The 17,800-nt window shown below is 42.3% G+C and overlaps 1 pseudogene; it reads right to left on the reverse strand.

Moving 5' to 3' along the window:
* Positions 1 to 4,527: 4,527 nt before the first annotated feature.
* Positions 4,528 to 8,707, reverse strand: LOC146867363 (uncharacterized; annotated as a pseudogene).
* Between the last annotated feature and the right edge of the window lie 9,093 nt (positions 8,708 to 17,800).

Raw genomic sequence — 17,800 nt, forward strand, 5'->3', positions numbered from 1 at the left:
ATTTGCCAATAAATTATTTGAGCATCTCAGCATCCATGGAGCTGCTGCTGGCAAAGGGGGTGGATGGATGGAAGCAGTAAGCCAAATAGCCAATAGGAAAACCATGCAGGCCTATGGCAAAAGCAGGACACTAATAACTCCCAGTCCAAACACAAAAAAAGGCCACCACCCACATGGACACTCACAAATCACAAACAAGCCGGGGGCCTGGGAAACACCATGAGCTGACAAAAGTCCTATAAAAGCCAGGTAAAGGATGCATGCTAAAGCACACTGCTCTGCCTTTTTAATGCAACAAAATGTAAATACGAACATTCACAGGCCCCAAAAAGGTCTGCAGGGTGCATGCATTGCACACCAACACACCAGTGACCAGACACATACAACAAAAGCACGTCTTTAAGACAACCAACATCAGAAAGGCCACCCCCAAAAAGCACACTTCCCCAACTCAATCATATGCCATCCATGCCCTAAATGAAGTCTAAATTCAACAGACCACACAGAAAACACTTGATTAATAAAGCTGTGGCTACCTGCTCTGATCCTAGTGGATGAAAGCAGGCCTGTTGGCAGACAAGGCCAGGCAAGCTTGCAGGCCTAGGCTTTAAAATGGCCACCAGCCACATGGCCAGGCACAACATCAGAAAGGCCACCCCAAAAAAACACACTTCCCCAACTCAATCCAATGCCATCCATGCCCTAAATGATGCTTGAAAATGAAATACATTAAAAAAAACACCAAAAGGAACAGTTGCTTCATCATGCACACACCCATGAGGCCATGGCTAGCTCGGGCCTACTACTACTACCCACAACATTTAAAATAAAAAAAAAGGAATGATGATAGGTATCAAAAATAAATTGTAGTTACAACAACTGCAATGCCCACAATCAAACAGACACAACAACCACTTACTTGTAAAATATCCTATTCCAAAAATCCTCAAATCCAATTGCAATGATGCAGCAGACAAAAAGAGTGATCTTTCCAGCTCCAAATCCAAAGGCAGAATGAGCAGGAGATGGACAAAGCACTGGGAGGAGCCTGCTGGACAGGAACAGGAAGTTGGAGATTCTGTGTCACTTCCTCCCTCTCCCCACCTTTTTAAAAAAGGACTCCTTGCACAAAAAAGGACAGCCAAATGTCAATGTGAGGAGTTGTTTTCATCCAAACTCAGCATTTGCAGAAGGTTTCATGCTGCTAGAGCTGATATTCCTCTCCAAATTGAAAATTTTATATGTTCGAGTTCTCGAGCTTCACATTACTTCCGCCGGCGTGTCGAAAATGACATGATCGCGTTCTCTTACTCCCTGTCGCGTTGGATATGACGTGTTCGGGGTCTCTTTCTCCTGTTCGCGTTCGATTAGACATGCCCGCGTCCTCACCTTCTCGCTCGCGGTGTAGAATGACGTGTTCAAGATCTCAATCTTCTCATACTCGCGCGGTGCATGATCGCGAGAAGAATGACGTGATCGCGCAACAAATGACGTGATCGTGCGACAATGCGAGCACAAACTGTTGTGAGACGGCGCAAAATGGCTACCAACAATCCAATATCTCGTGGAGAACGCGACCGGGTCGGGAAAACTGGTCAGCGAACGCGGGGATTCAGGTAAGTCGATCGCACACACGCAAGAATGTATTTTTTTACAGCGCGAGCAAGAAACAAGTTATCGCTAAGCTGCGGAATGCGGAAATTAACATTTTCGCGCTTTCCGCGGAACACGAAAATGCCAAATTAACGCAATTTCCGCGAACGGAACGAAGTTTTGGCCCAGGCCTAGTTTACATAGGGCTGCAATCTTTCCCTAGCCTAGTGCGCCACACAGAACTGGCTCATCTGTCAAGTTTCCCTCTAATTAAACAACCTGTAACCTTTGGACCCATTGCCAGTCCTAATATTGCCTTTGTCAAAGGAAGATAGTTGCCTAGGCAAATATGCAACAGATATGGCTTCCTAGAGGGAAATTGAAAATTGCTACAGTACTGAATCATGAGACTGTGCAAGATTTAAACTGCAATTGCTAGAGTTTAATCGGTCTCCCACTCCCCCCTTACAACTTTGTCGCAGAGTAGCTCCAGTGCGCGCCTGCTGCATGTGGGCCACTGCTGACACCCTTGACGCCCCAATCAATTGCACTGTTTTACTAATATTTTCCATGCAACACTCCACTCTTGGACGTGCCTTTTTGCAACTTTTAATTTCCAGTGTACAACTTATTTGCGTATTTCCTTGTAGTATTTTTGTCATATTGGACCTTTTTCTTTATATACTACCCCCTCAATTCTACTTGTTTCTGATCTTGGAAGGATGAAATCCTGAGTTGGCACTGCCGGGGGTACAGAGAACATAACATACGTGTTTGTAAAGTGCACTTACACCCAGGGGGGTCCTAGCACTGAATAGCAGCTGTTTATTGTTACCCATCTCCAAGGTACTGATTTTTCATATTGCTGTATTCCCTTTCTACGTTTACCACAAACCATCAGAAACACCGTGACTGGTCGCCCTGGGACCTACTCCAGACATCTGCCTTCTTGTTAGCTGCAGGTCTTGGAAGCTGGTCTAGAACGTTTTAGTACATCTAGTACTATCATGTAAGACATTTTCGTATACGTACCACCCCGCTAAACTGTGCATGTTTCTTACTTTCACGAGTTGGCACAACTGGGGTTGCAGGGAACATAATCCCACATATTTGTAAAGCGCATGTCCACCCCCATTTAGGCACTGGATAACACGTGCCTATTTTCGCCCAAATCGATGTTACTGATTTTTTTTGGGGGGGTGGGAAATCAGCCCGCATAGTCTACCTAGAAAAGTGTCTCAAATCAATTGTACCATTCCTTTTTCCAATCTCAGAAGGCTGAAAATCATATCAGGATCTGAAACCTGTGAGCATGAGGTAAAAACAAGATTCCTGCAGTGTGTGCCTTGCCACAAGACGCTGTTCATCTGTCAGATAACCACAAACCAACAGCCTGCGAAACTTGCAGCATATAATTGCCTCCTAACTGTGCACTCTGCCTTTTTCCCCCTGGAGCCTATAACTATTAATCATAGGTGGGTAAGTCAGTGTATATGAAATGTTACATCAGGCAGGGGTGGGTTAACCTGTTCTCTATGCAGGTGGGCGGTATAGTTGAAGATTACTTGCTCTGGGTCAGCACCAAACTCTGAATCTAATATGTAATGCAATGGGGCACGCAGTTCTTTTGACTGTTAACCGATCCCTGTAATCGCTACTAGCATAAAGAAGTCTCTGTCTGCATGTTACCTGCCCAGGTCAAACAGGATTACTTTAGAAGCCATCCTAGAGTCTTCAGATGATCATGCAACTACATTAGATGTCATTTTCACATCAGACATCATCAAGCTCTTGAAGTCATCATCCAAAGCTGAAAAGCGCAGCATGATGATTTGAGGATGACTTGAAAAAGACTCTCAGATAACTTTACAAGCTGACATTGTTGCTGATGACTTTGGGCTGATTTCAAAATAAGTATCGGATTACTTCAAAGGTACTATTGTGTTTTCAATAAGATGTTTTTGCTTCTGGTGATTTTAACAGGAATTGCTTGTCTATTTAAAGAGCACGTCCACCACTTGGTTTCAGGTTTCCAGAAAAATGTAAACTGTTGGATGATTGCAGATAAACGCAAAATGACATACAAGTTTTCCATTATACACAACTGAGCATACAATGTGCTTTAGCAAACTATGTACAAGTTAGAGGTTATTTTTTTATAACATTTATTTTTGTCACTTTCTTTTTGTACAAACCAGGTAAAATAAGCATCCACTGTAAAAAGATCAATGCCTAGCATTAACGAAGATGAACATTAGCCATTGTATGCATGGTCATTGAAGTTAAGGGACAATTAAGTATGAAAATATGCGGCAGAATAAACTAAATAACGTAACAAAAATAAATGCTACACATTATGCAATCACTGGAGGCACATTATGCAGTCAAATCTTTATCTAGCCATCTGATATTGGATGATTTCCACCGCAAACCAATACACCAAATGATGGAAACAAGCATCCATCTAACAAATACACAAATTATGAAATATTTCATTGCATTCACAAACAAATGCAAAAACAAACCCAACACTTATCTTGTAATGGATTTGAATTTGTAATGGGTAGGTTGAAATTTTCTAAAATCAATTGAGACCACCCATTGGCCATACTGTATTGTATTTGATGTACTTGCTCTGCTCCGAAAAATAAATTTGAGGATACCAAATGAATTTTTAGCCTCCAATTTCATATTGCTGCACATTTATAAATACATTTTTGAATGTTCAGTTGTACATTTTGCTTCTATATTGATATACACTTTATTATGTGGCCAACATTACTATGTTTTATGAGCAGTCTAGGACCCCTGCGTAGGTGTCGCTGAGCACAGGCTAAGAATGCTTATCAAGATGATTTCTAATCAAATGCACTATAAAAAGAGACATGCATGTAGGAGAACTTTCTAGCATGATTTGCCTTAATCTATTTCAAATCAATTTGGCATTTCACTTACAAATGATTCATTTTCTACCTCAATGTAAAAACAGGCACATTTTATCATTGATATCCTGATAGCTGTGATGTTGTTATCTACTACAACCAGATGAACTGGTTCCCTGATGTCATAGGATTCACACTTAAGTGGAACCATGAGTGCTAGGTTAACAGACATGTCTGCCTGCTTATACTGAATGATTCTAGTCACCCTGCCATAGACAAACACTCCAGATTCTGTTACATATTTTATTACACTTTGGTCTCACCTCTGAATACTAGTGTAATTTGAGCTGTAAACAAGAATATTGCTTTGTTGTAAAAATATTTTGTTGTAGGCTACTACATCAGAGCTTAAAATATGAGTAATCTAAGTTACTGGTATATATTCATTCTCTGTTAAGCTGTAAGGGTATGTAGAACCAACACTGTAAATGCAATTTTCAATTTTTAAGTATCGTCTGTTTCTCTTACATGAACACATCATACTCTGGTAAAATTGTGCCTCAACACAATCAGGAGGCAAATGATTTTCCATTAACACAGGTATTACATGTATCATATTTACTGCATCTAGAATTTGTGTTTCTATACCTACTGTGCCATGCACATGTTGTAAAATGAAACCATTAAGATCTTCAAAAACAAAACAATTAGCAGTAAACAGAGGCCCTGCTGCTCTTACACTGTCAACTAAGTGGACCAATTGATGAACATTCATTGTCAAAAATCGTTTTTCATATAAATCCTTAAACAGTTGCACAAACAAAAGTAAACATTGTACTGCTATATTTAAATCTTCCTGTTTAATGTCATCATTTAATAGCTTATGAATTGCTTTCATAAGTACACAAAAGTGTAAATAGCGTGATCTATCTAAAACATGTTTTAACACCGGCATTCTATAAAATAAAAGAAAGTTTCGAAACTCTGAGGCCTTTCAATATGGTAGTTCATCAACAAACCCTGGAACTCTACTAACATCTAGTGTGGGTTTTATCTGATTCAAATAGCCATTAACTACTTTGACTTTTTCATAAAAAGAGTATGAATGATGCTTATATTCTTTAGTGAACCAGATAGCCATCATCAATTTCATAGTGCCACTACATACACCATGCATGTAATCAATCACAAATCCTCTGCTTACACAAAAAGGTTTCAAAAACATGAACCACATGGGACCTTGGATCCCTCTTACATATTAATCAGAAAGTCCACTCTCGATATTTGCTATTTCACTGTTTACATCTGATTTAGTACTATCGAGTGTCCTTTGTGGGCCTTTTGGGTTTTCAGCATTGTAAGGAAATACTCTACAGTGCCCTTTTCCTGACACAGTGACTTCACCCTCTTGTAGACAATGTCAGCACCCAAACTTCCCATTAAACTGGGTGTTGTTTGAAACAAGACAACAAGCTGGTAAATCACATGTGATTGTCAGAAGGGTAGCGTGGCAAGTAAAACTACAATTGTTGTGATCGTTAAATGACACTCCACTTTCCAGCTGTTTAAGTTCAATATATAATGGCTTTAAGAAAGACCACATTATTGGCTTACTTGCAGAAAAACAAATACTATATAGTAATATATTTTCACGCAGTTTTCTTTGAGATGCAGGCAGCTCGTTTACCATTAAGTACACTGGCCACATTGATATTTTGGGACTTTTAAATACAGGAACACCATCTGTGTTCATTGCAAATGAAAGACTGTTAGGGTTTTTCAGGAATCCACTCTTGAATAAATCCAAATACATTTCCCCATCATATACATCTTTCATTGTTCGTTTCTCATTCTCCATATAGTGATCAAATCGATGTTTCCTCACCTTTTCTGTAAAATGTTTTCGCCTAAACATAGTCTAACTGTTCAATTAGGCTGTGCTGAATGAAATAAGACACGGAGTCACTTTGAATCAAATCTTTCATACAGTGTTGGTTAGGACAGGTCTGAGTGTTTTTATCAACATGTGTATAGCAAGTGGCACAATAGTAAGTAATATTTGGGGCCTTAACACTTTTTTTGATATATTTGTGAAGGTGATATATAGTTTTGAACATTCTATTATCACGTGGCAAGAGCAAATAGATGAGATTCAGCATATAGCCAGCTGCCTCATCACTCAAGCGAAAACAAATAACACAACAAAGCAATAGTATGAACACCCCTAAGCATTTGTTGGAGCCCTCAAAAATAGGTGACGATTCATCTGTGGTATTAGTTTGATCAGAACAAATTTGAATTTCTGCGTACTCATTTTGAATGGTATATCCAACTTGATCCAAAAGTTGTTCCAAATCCGAATCCGAGTCATTAATTAAATCATCTTTAAGCAGAGCATCCATTTCACCTTTTAAGCTGCTACAAAGCGTAACCCAAACAGCGTAAATTGGATCTTCATCTGTGTCATCTACTGGTGGGGTATAATCTAGTATTGCTGTACAGTTGTCTGAATGCAATGTACACTGCTCTGCAGAAGGTGATGTATGAAGAACTATAACAAAAGAAAGTATGTCATTGTACATTTAGTAAGCAAATTATGTTGTAATTAGATTGTAAATGTATTATACGTCAGTAACCAATTAATTTTTCTGTGGCAGAAACTCAATGTGGGTTGATTAGGACCTTCATTTTTGCAAGTGATGTGCTTTCAAACTATATACATTCATACATCAAATTGTTAATGCAAGCAGTATAAAAAGGAGTTTAGAATTTTATACTGTACCTTTGGGGATGATGTCATCTGCTATGCTTGAAGTCTGCAATGATCCTTCTTTTACTTACTTCGGTGCTGCATATTGTATAATGTTGTGATCTGCTTCTTCAATGAAATGTTCTGTCTACTCTCATGCAGAAAAAGGACCGATTAATTCAATTCTGCACTTGGTCACGTTTAGAACAGGTCTTTTTGTGACTTCTAAAAGTCCCCCAGTTGTTGAGCAATTCTTGTACCTACAGCATTCATTATTTTGTGTCTTGTGTGCATTCACCATATATGCATGGCTATTAGGATGGAACATGAGAATGAACAAATACTGTTTCGGTAAAATAATCTTCAGTTGGTTGAGTGTGGTGGTATTGATTTGGCTTCATGCAAATCAGAGAAGCTGGTTTGGTGACTTAATATGTTAATAATGTATTCTCAAAAGTGGACATTATAACTTTGTGATCACTCCAAACTGAGAAATAGACGCACGTAAACGCTGCCGGTTACCGAGCCGGTAAAATGGAAAGGAGTACTTCATAAATTGTCTGAACAACTGACCTTTTACAGACTGATGACAATGTCAACAGTGAAAGTTCTAGGATATATTGTGGAGCCCTGAAGAAGTCCCTGAGCGGGACAAAACGCGTCTGCTATGGTCATTGAATTTTAACAAGAAATTAAATAAAGAACGACTTTGAACAAAAAGAAACTACTGAGGACTGGGAGTTTTTCAATGTGCACACAGACTGTTTTGATTACCTTGATACATTGCTCAGTGCTGAACCTACTGTGTTTGTGTCAGATTAGGAAATGTTCATTTCCTGGTATATGAGTATATAAGGGTGTACTCCATGGTTCTTTGCACTGTTTTATTGCTCACATATTGTATTGTCAGGTGTGGAGTATTATAAGCCTCAACCCTCTGTCTGTTGATATTAACTTTGTGATCACGTTAAACTTGCTGCACCATTTAATTCCACAACACAATGCTTTGTCTCCGCAGAACATGAATTAGGAGATGATTACAGTAATATATTAAGTACATAGCTAATAATGTAATTACTTACATGTTCCTTCTATTAATGGCCTGCCTAGCTAAACTATCACAAGAAAGAAAACAGCAGGGTAAAACGAAACTCATGCAGAGCAGATCATACTCTTTGCAAGGAAGCCTTTTTCACATTCTTGCCTCAAAAAGAAAGAAGAGCCATCTGTAGCACTGTTAACTGCATCTTAGTTGAAAGTGACTGGTGTAGAAAGCAGTCTTTAATAAAAATTGTCCTTATAGAAGAGAGTGTCTCCTGAGGTTACTGACGGTTGTGAGTAAATCTGTTTTGTAGATTGAAGTGTCCTCTGAACAGATTTGGTGTAATGTCTTATAATGTGCGCTTACCTCTAATAACCATTTTTTGTATGGCCCACGTTTCTTTCCTTTTCCAAGTTGTCCTCCTTTATTCACTGGCATCATTGTTTCTGCTTCCATAGTCTTTAAATATGGAAATTGATCTGTGATTCTTTCTCGCACAGACAATACTTTGACTCCCTCACTTGGTATTATTTTATGATGCCAAACATCTCAGTTCATTATTTTCCTGGCTAATGGAAGGCCGCTAAAAGGTATTTACACCTGACAAACAAACAATGCTCTTGTAGCGGCGTTTTCAAGATTTACTTTTGTCATGAATTACTGATATGTCCCTTGTAAAGTGGTATATCATATACCCAGGCCTTGTACTTGCAACGTAATCTGTGAGCTTCTAGCACTGATTACGCCAATAAAAGTAGCCTTTCAAACCTGTCTCAGGTCTGCCATTGTAGAGCCCGTGCGTGCAGTTTATTGCCACTTCGACTTGGCATTTAAAGCTACTTGCCAAGCCTCAAAATCCCCTTTTATCTCATACGTCACCGCAGGCAAGCCTTCGGAGCAGGGTGTCATGTAAATAAAGGACAATCAATCAATCAGTCATTTGTTAAGCGCACTACATACCCGCAAAGGGTCTCAAGGCGCTCAGGGGTGGGGGGGAGGTGGGGCCGCTACTGATCTAACAGCCAGGTCTTCAGTGTCCTCCTGAAGGTCAGCAGGTCTTGGGTCTGTCATAGGCTCAGTGGGTGGATGTTCCATGTCTTGGCGGCGAGTTGGGAGAAGGCTCTCCCGCCGGTGGTTGTTTTTCAGATGCGTGGGACCGCTGGCGAGTGAGAGGTCGGCGGAGCGTAGCTGGCGGTTGGGGGTGTAGAAGGAGAGCGGTCTGTTGAGGTAGGCTGGGCCGGTCTTGTGGAGTGCCTTGTGTGCGTGGATTAGGAGCTTGAAGGATATCCTCTTGTTGACGGGGAGCCAGTGCAGGTTTCTTAGGTGGGGGGTGATGTGGTCGTGTCGTGGTACATAGAGGATCAGTCGTGCCGAGGCGTTTTGGATGCATTGTAGTCGATTGCGGAGGGTCTTTGTGTTTCTGTCTGTTGGGGCTGTCTGGGTGTTGATACTTGCCCCAGCAATATTGGTTGAAGCTCATACCTGGGAGAACACCGTTATGTGCATACTTTGATGCTTAGAGTAATATTCGTGCTGCCAGAGATCTTTGACAACTAAGGTATGTGCCTGCTGAAGTTTGGTCTGTTTATTGCCCGACATAATGTTCGAGGGCTAGGGCATCTTGTTGGAGTCCACAGTACACCTTTTAATCCGTCTCATTGTGTGATGTTGGGTGATTGCTTGTTAAGCATGTTATTTGTTCTCTTGGGAGGCATATTGTTTTATGAAAAGTGCAGTGATGCTGGGAGCTGGCTGAGGTCATCTGACCTGTTTTGGATGTGTGCGCACTGTTCTGACTAATGTGTTCTTTCCGACAACATGGTTTTTTTTTCCGGATGGGGCGTGAGAAAGATGGGACAGGTGTGAAGGCAAGAAAGGAGGGAAGAAAGAAAAAGGGCAAGAAAGAACGCAAGACAGAAAAAAGAAATAATCTGAATGAGAGCAAGAGAAAGTAAACGAAGCACGTATGTAAATAAAGGGAAAGTCGGAAACAAATAAAGAAAAGTAGCATAGAAAGAGGATGCCAGGAGAGAAAAAGTAAAGCAACTGTTGTTCAGGCTCGCTTGCAATGCTCAGTGCAGTAGGCCAATCATTTTACCCCCCCCCCCCCCCCACCAGTTTCAAATGTCATCAGCTGCCACTGCATGGTTGTGCGCAATGACATAGGCCTGTCTCATGGATTGCGGTCTTGTTGGATCAGGAGAGGTGCTTAAAGCACTACTCTCATAGTTGTGGAAGGCTACCGCCTTCAACAAAAGTTAAGCAGCACATGTGTGGGGGCAGGGGCAGCAGCATACCGTGTAGTGCTGAGTGCAAGTAAACAGGCTTTTTTAACCTGTGTCACTAGGAGTGAGGCCTGCAGAGTCACTAACCTTTTTGAAGTTCTGTTACTCTGTGTGTAACTCACACTTAGCATACCTCGGGTAGATGGTGAGTGCTGCGCAGTGCAGGAGTAGTGACTGCACTAGACGTATGTGTGCTTGGGAAGGGTACAGGACAGGTATAGGACAGTACTGTGTAGTACATGTATGGTCAGTGCCTGTACTGAGGGTATGTGTGTTTGCAAGGAATACATCACATGAGGGTCCACTATGGCTGTACAGTAAAACCTGTTCACCCTGCCATACGCCCGGTAAAGGAAATAAAAATTAGTTAATTTAAACTGGGCAATCCCAGACACGTTTGGAAGTTGTTTCATAATTTTTGACCAGTCTGCCTCCTGGATTGGACCCCTAGATCTTCGTCCCATTTCTACCTGAACCCAGTCAGGGGAGCACCGATATCCGCTCTGAGTGCCCGATAGAAGCACGTGATCGCTCTATGAGTGCCTGCAGATGTGCAAATAAGATAACAGCTCTGATATTTCTTAATCACTGCTACCACAACCCTATGCAATAAGGACTGACCCCCCGGCAACTCATACTCCAGCCGCAGGTCTGCTAATTGGAGCAGCACCCCTGCATGAAACAGACTGCCCACAGGAGTAATACCAGAGGCCACCCACTCCGTCAACCCGCACCAATCGGCACTGTGGGGTATTAGTTCCAGGCACTGCGGCAGTATATCGGGAGTATTCGAGCCATGCACGTGTTTTCTACAAACACTGCATTCAACAATGCCTCATTCCCATGAGCTCTCTAGGAAAACCAGTGAAACCACTAGGGATTCAGAAGCAGGTGAAAGAACTCTCAGGGCGTGGAAACGAATGGCAATACTGCTGGCCCGCGAATCAGGAAAGCACCTTTCCACGGGCCGTATTCTTTACCATAGCTTTGATCTCTAAAAGCGTAATATCACCGCCCAACAACTCAGCTTCCTCAAGGGTAATAATCGAGGGCCAGTTGTTCTAGAAAAGTGGCACTCCGATGTAGCGTTTGATATGGGCCAAGACCAGGTTGTGATCGAAAAGCATCCTAGCCAGATTTTCAACATCCTGCACTGGGTACAAAGGAATGTGCGGAGGTGGACATGCAGCTCGTGTATACCCAAAAAGAAAAAGTGATCCCTGGTCATCTGGTGGGTGCGCCTCCATGAGTTGACATGTCCTCGCTGGAGCTGCCAGCAAACAAACTTCTGGGCCTGTCTGACAAACAGGGAGTCTCGTAAAGGCAGGTGAGACCTATCTGGAGTGGGGTCCACAATACTATTAAAATCTCTGCTGCAGTCACGGTTATTCGGTATATTGGCATAGTGCCCTATCCTTCCTGCTGGCAGGGTAGTTCCCCTGTACATTGCCTGACATTATATAGTCAGATGTAATTTATGATATAGCTTAAATGGAACTGTTACTTAACAAATATTGTGGGGTAACATAAAATGAAGCAAATTAGGAGGATGTCGGGGGATGAGATTTTTAGGTAATGTAGCGGAGGCGATGGATTAGCAGGCGTTATAGGACAAAGGGTGTAGTAACAAACAACCGCTGGCAGCAGAGTGCTTGGTCTAGTTCATGTTGGTCTTTCAGTTCAGTGTATGGGCTCAAGTTGATGAAACATAACGTTTTATCTGCACACCTCTGAGAGGTGGTGGAGCAAAGATGTTGTGACCATAATTGTAGAGGTGTTACAGTGAGACTAGCCTGTCTCTTGAAGAGAGGTCTTCAAAAACTTAAAATGAAATAGCTAAAAACATTCCAAAGTAAAAAATATTTAATTCCAAATTAATTCAACAGTGTAAGGTTACCCTCTGACGTATAGCACTTTGTATAAAACATGCTACTGCGAAACAGATTGTGCGATGGACGAGATTGTAAAAACACGATTGCAGTGCTACATTGTCTAAAATTAAATTAGTTGGTTTTATAACTGACAATATGTAAATCTCCTCAGTGCAGATTAAATTAGCAAAGGATAAAAACATGCATCGTGCTTTGTGTAGGGGAACCTTCACATGGACACACTTGCAAATTCTTACAATAAGAACCTTGTACTGGATAAGCCACCAGAAAATGGGCAGTGTTCAGCCTCAGCCTTATCAGAAAAAAATCTATGATTGTTATTACCCAAATAAGATATGGTTCAGTGACGGGAGAAGTGCAAATCGTGTTATAGTTTGAGACTGTTGATTTCCCACTATACAGTCTCACGGCAGTACAACCTGTGAACCTCTGTACACACAGCCCTGACAGAAACCTGTATATGTGAATCTCTGTACGGAGCCATATCTCCAGAATAATGTGCACCTATGAGCCTCTACAGCTATTGCGTGGCAGGAACCTGTACCTGTGAACCTCTGTACACACTGACACTGGCACCACAGGAACTTGTACCTGTGACCCTCTGTGCACACAGCCCTGGCGCCACATGAACCTGGACCTTTCCGATACACTCTCCGAAACAAGAGTAATCCTTCCACCACAGCAGCAAGAAATTCCAGTGCCCACGGAATCCTAGTAAAATTGCGGACTGCATGGTTAAGCTGCTTTATGCAAAGGAGACATCGGGATTACCCACGGCCATCACCTACCTTCCAGACACTGCCACTTCTACACTGCATACTGTTTTTTTCCCCACTTCTCTCTGCCAAAAATACATGGATTACCTTCGAGGAGACGGCTCTGCTCGTTTCTTGTTGCGGCTGTTTAATTGTTCCGAGATGTTTTTCCCCAGTGAGAGCAGGAATCGGAACTGCCTTCACTGGTGAGTTGTGTGAGTTCTGAGGGATCTCCACTCTTCATCCAAATTGTATGAGGTTCTCAGGATTGGCAACCACAGAGGCATCTGAATTAAGCCGGTGACCTCGTCTTGCAATGCTGACGCAAATCCAGGAGCGCCGGAAGTGACGTCCGTGTTTTGCTGCAAGAACGAATACCGTGCAAGTGCAATGGCCATAAAAGGGAGACGATGGATCGGCCTCGGTCTCGGTCTCTTTATTTTGCCACTTGACACTACAAAAGCAAGAAAACTTCAGGAATTCAAGCGAACCCAGGTAAGACATGCTGCAGCTGATTTGGGGTGCATTAATATTAGATTATCCCCAGATCCCGATATGTGAGGCAGAAGGCGGAAAGCATGAATGAGAAAACACATGGTAACTGTTTGCTCCCTTTGAATGACAGAGTTACTTTAGTGCCCAGCTAAAGTGAAAGGAAGATGTTGAGGCAGTCTCTGGAGTACCTGCCCCAGGAAGGTCTTACTATCTACACAGGTTGGGTGTATTACAGGGATAATACACTCTGTAAGGAACTCTCATTTGTCCACAGGGACACTGAACGGAAATGGTTTTATAGTGTTTTGTTTGCAGAGGGTATTCTAAAGGATTTTGAATTGGTCATTTTTGCCAGGCTCCTGTGCTTAGGTTGACTTAACGGAAAAGGAGAAAACAAGTAAAACTATTTTTTCTAAATCTGAACGTCCTTTATTTTATTCTGCGGATATAAACACTCACCCGGTTAATATTCAATTATGTATTTTCATATATTATAAACTTGTCTAAAGTCGAAGGAACCTGGTTTACAGGAGGAGTATTGACAAATTGGATTAAACTAATGTGCTGATGTTTGGAGAAAACTATTCATTGCACATGCATCTTATTACAGTGTTGTTCGTGGTGGATCCATTTAAAAGGGTTGCCAAAATTACACTCTTTAGTTAACACTGTACAAGTTAAGTGAATCACCAATTAATCAGCTATCGTTTCCTCATGCGTTAATGGATAGACCTTTGCCAATAACCTCTGAGATGTTGGAAAGTTAAACAAATCAATGGGTTATATGTCACAGTACGGGGCTTAATGTCACCCGGCCAAAATATTGTATTGATGATACTGACCGCCAGCATATCACGAAGATAAGTATGTATTGAGGAATAAAGGCTTACTATTCTCAACTTAACATCTGCTTACCTTGACAATATGATGGTAGTTTGATACTGTGGATTGATAGTTTAGCAGGTTGATGTAAACCATCGGCCATAAGACACGTTAGGACGGAGAAGATGAGGAACTTAGATGGTACACAGGGCAGTGGAAAATGCACTCTTCACACTTGGCTTGTTCATTTCCTTCACAGCTGTTGTTTTCTTCCTAGGTCAGGTCTCTTCTGTCCTCTAGTTCCTTACTTTACTATTTGTAGTTACCTGCTGTGTTGTCCTCCTAGTGCAGCATTGGCATTTTATATTTGGATCCAGAGCAGGCCTCACGGTATGCTGAATGGCAGTAACAGCAATCCCTCTGCTTGCACGGAGTAAGTCTAGTACTGTGATACCCTTATATGTAACTTATTTCCTATTGTATCAAAACTTTAGTAGTTTGAGTTCTCCCGCCAGTAGTTGGAGACTTTGACGATTCATAGTATGGTCATGAGACGCTATGCGCCAGGGATTCCAGTCTGGGTTTTCTGAACACCAGCCTCCAGGAGTGTAGCTCTTTCTACTCACCACCTTCACCCCTTTGTATGAATCTTCATTACCATCCTTGACTCAACCCTCTGGAGGGTTGAGTCGACCTCTATGTGGCGAGATAGAGATTGGCTTCGAAATCCACGTTCTCAAATTGCTGTGTTTGTGACAGATTGTCATACCCAGAAAATGGAGTCCGATACCAATGCAGGCAGTGGCACACACAGTAAGTAGAATCCAAGAGGTTCTTGAAGTCACTCATCAAAAGCGTGCATTTCTTCTAGAGATATTGACTCAGGTGATCAACCCACCATCAAAGGAAGAAGGATTGAATCCCACTGCTCACCGTGAGGTCAACCCCACCCCAAATACAGGAGGGAGTAATTTAGTCATGAGTCCTTCATGGACGATTCCTTATGCGCCCTCTGTTTTAGCGCACCTGAAAAGTTCACCGAAGACCTATATCGTTTTCAGCCTTTTATGGCTCAGTGTAATTTGCACTTTGTAGCAAAAAGTCAGAGGTTTGTAGCTGATCAGGCCAAATGTGACTCTTGTGTTATCCTACTTTAGCAAAGTCCCTTTTGTCTGGTTAACGCCATTAATTTAAAACCAAAGCACTTTGGTGTGAAGTTTTGGAATGTTCGTGCAACAGTTTATGGCTATTTTTGGTAAAACACAGAGTCCTCAACTCATATTACTTTGCTCTCCTTTTGACAGGGCCAGGAGGGATCTGGCTTTCTATGTTGGCCCTTTCCAGATTTCAACTGCAGAGATTGTCAAATCTAGAAAATATCCAGAAAATATTGCAAAACCAGCTCCGATGTTGACGTACCTGCCCCTCTTTCAAACACATTCAGAGCATGTTGGGAGATAAGTGGCAGAAACATTGTTTCTGGTGGGCATGGTCATAAATCTATGCTAATTTGCAACAAGTGGGTGCAGTATTACAGTTACACTGTAGGTATTATCACTCCAGCTACCAATGATTATAAGAAGTGCTTGTAATGCTCCACGGATTATGAAATACAGGTAACCAGATTGATGGATATTTTTTCCACATTTGGCATTACACAGAGTTTTACAATGGTCCCCGTGCACCCCGTTCAGGTGCATGAAACCTCAGATGACAAGCACCTGCTTCTTCAGTTGGGGCTAGACCAAGGTAAGGGGGCTTTGCAGGTTCCTACCCAGGAGATCCTGCCCTGGAATTGACCTGCAGCTCCTCCCTTGCGAGAAGCTGGCAAAAGAGGATATTTTAGGAAGCTGGAAGTGTTCAGGAGTGTGTGAAGATGGCACTACCGCTATGCAGTGTGAGAACCTTGACCTGAGTGTATCATAATTATGGAATGTACTCATGGGCAGTGCTATGCGATGGCCCAGGGGCTCTGTAAGAAGCTGACACTACGAGAAGCTAACTTGATGGCCCCGTGTGAGCAGCTGACTCTGGTGGTTCGAGTGCCTGCAAGGTACCGCCATGTCTAGGCGCTGTCAAAAAGATGAAAGACTGAGGCGGTTGCATGTCAAGCAGATGTCTGTAGCAAGCTTTTATCTCACTGAGCTCTTTTGGCAGCATGAGAAGAGTGGAGTGACTGATGATGTGATTAGCTGAGGCCTTGTGTGGAGCTGGTACACTACAGATGAGTAGTGTGAAATACTGCTACTTGGGGGCACTGGTGATCAGTGTGAAAATATGCTACTGACAGGAGGTGTGATAAATTGCCACTGGAAGGTCAAGAAAGAAACTGTCACTGGGTGGCAGAGTGAGAGCCTCATGTCCGTTGAGTTTTGCACAGAAAAGTGGTTTAGGGAGCAGCACTGGTGATCAGGGTGAAAATCTCCCACCAATAGGCAGTATCAGAGACTTAAAGTACAGTTCAGGGTTACTTAAGCAGGCGCCTGTGGGCAGTTTGAGGCACAGTGATTGGTGGGTAATGAGAGACGCTGCCACTGCTGGATGTGTGAGGAATGGCCAGCGGTGGGCAGTGTGAGAAGGTATCACTGCTTGGCCTATGATACTGGGTCATGTTTGACAGTGTGAGAAGCTTTCAGTGGTGGACAGTGTGAGGAGCTTTCAGTGGTGGACAGTGTGAGGAGCTTTCAGTGGTGGACAGTGTGAGGAGCTTTCAGTGGTGGACAGTGTGAGGAGCTTTCAGTGGTGGACAGTGTGAGGAGCTTTCAGTGGTGGACAGTGTGAGGAGCTTTCAGTGGTGGACAGTGTGAGAAGCTGGCACTGGAGTGTAAGTATGGAATCTTGCCATGATGGCACTAGCTGCTGGTATGACAAACTGGCACTCCAGGGCAGCGTGAACGTTTTTTACTGGTAAGCACTGTGAGAATGCTTCTATGATGGGCAATGAAATTATGTATTATGTGAAAAGTCAGCACTGTAGAACAATGAAGGTTAGTAGATTAAGGAAAAAGTGGTAGAGAGCTTCTGTCCAGCACTAGGTGCTCTCTAAATGATAGTTACCCGACCAACATTACAATATCACTTTTATAAAAAAAATCTCGCAAGAGGAGCCTACAAAAAAAAAAAAAGAATACAATTCCATAGTCTCAAAATTCATTAATTAGTAGCACTATATCAATCTCATTAATAGCACATCAATATGCCGCCATTTGAAGTGCGCGCGCTGCTCCCTGGAGGCTTGAAAAAAACATTTCTACTCATTTATGTTGCATTTTTTTATTCAACCCC

This window comes from Triturus cristatus, chromosome 1_2 (assembly GCF_964204655.1).
Source record: "Triturus cristatus chromosome 1_2, aTriCri1.1, whole genome shotgun sequence".
In the NCBI taxonomy this organism is placed as follows: Eukaryota; Metazoa; Chordata; class Amphibia; order Caudata; family Salamandridae; genus Triturus; species Triturus cristatus.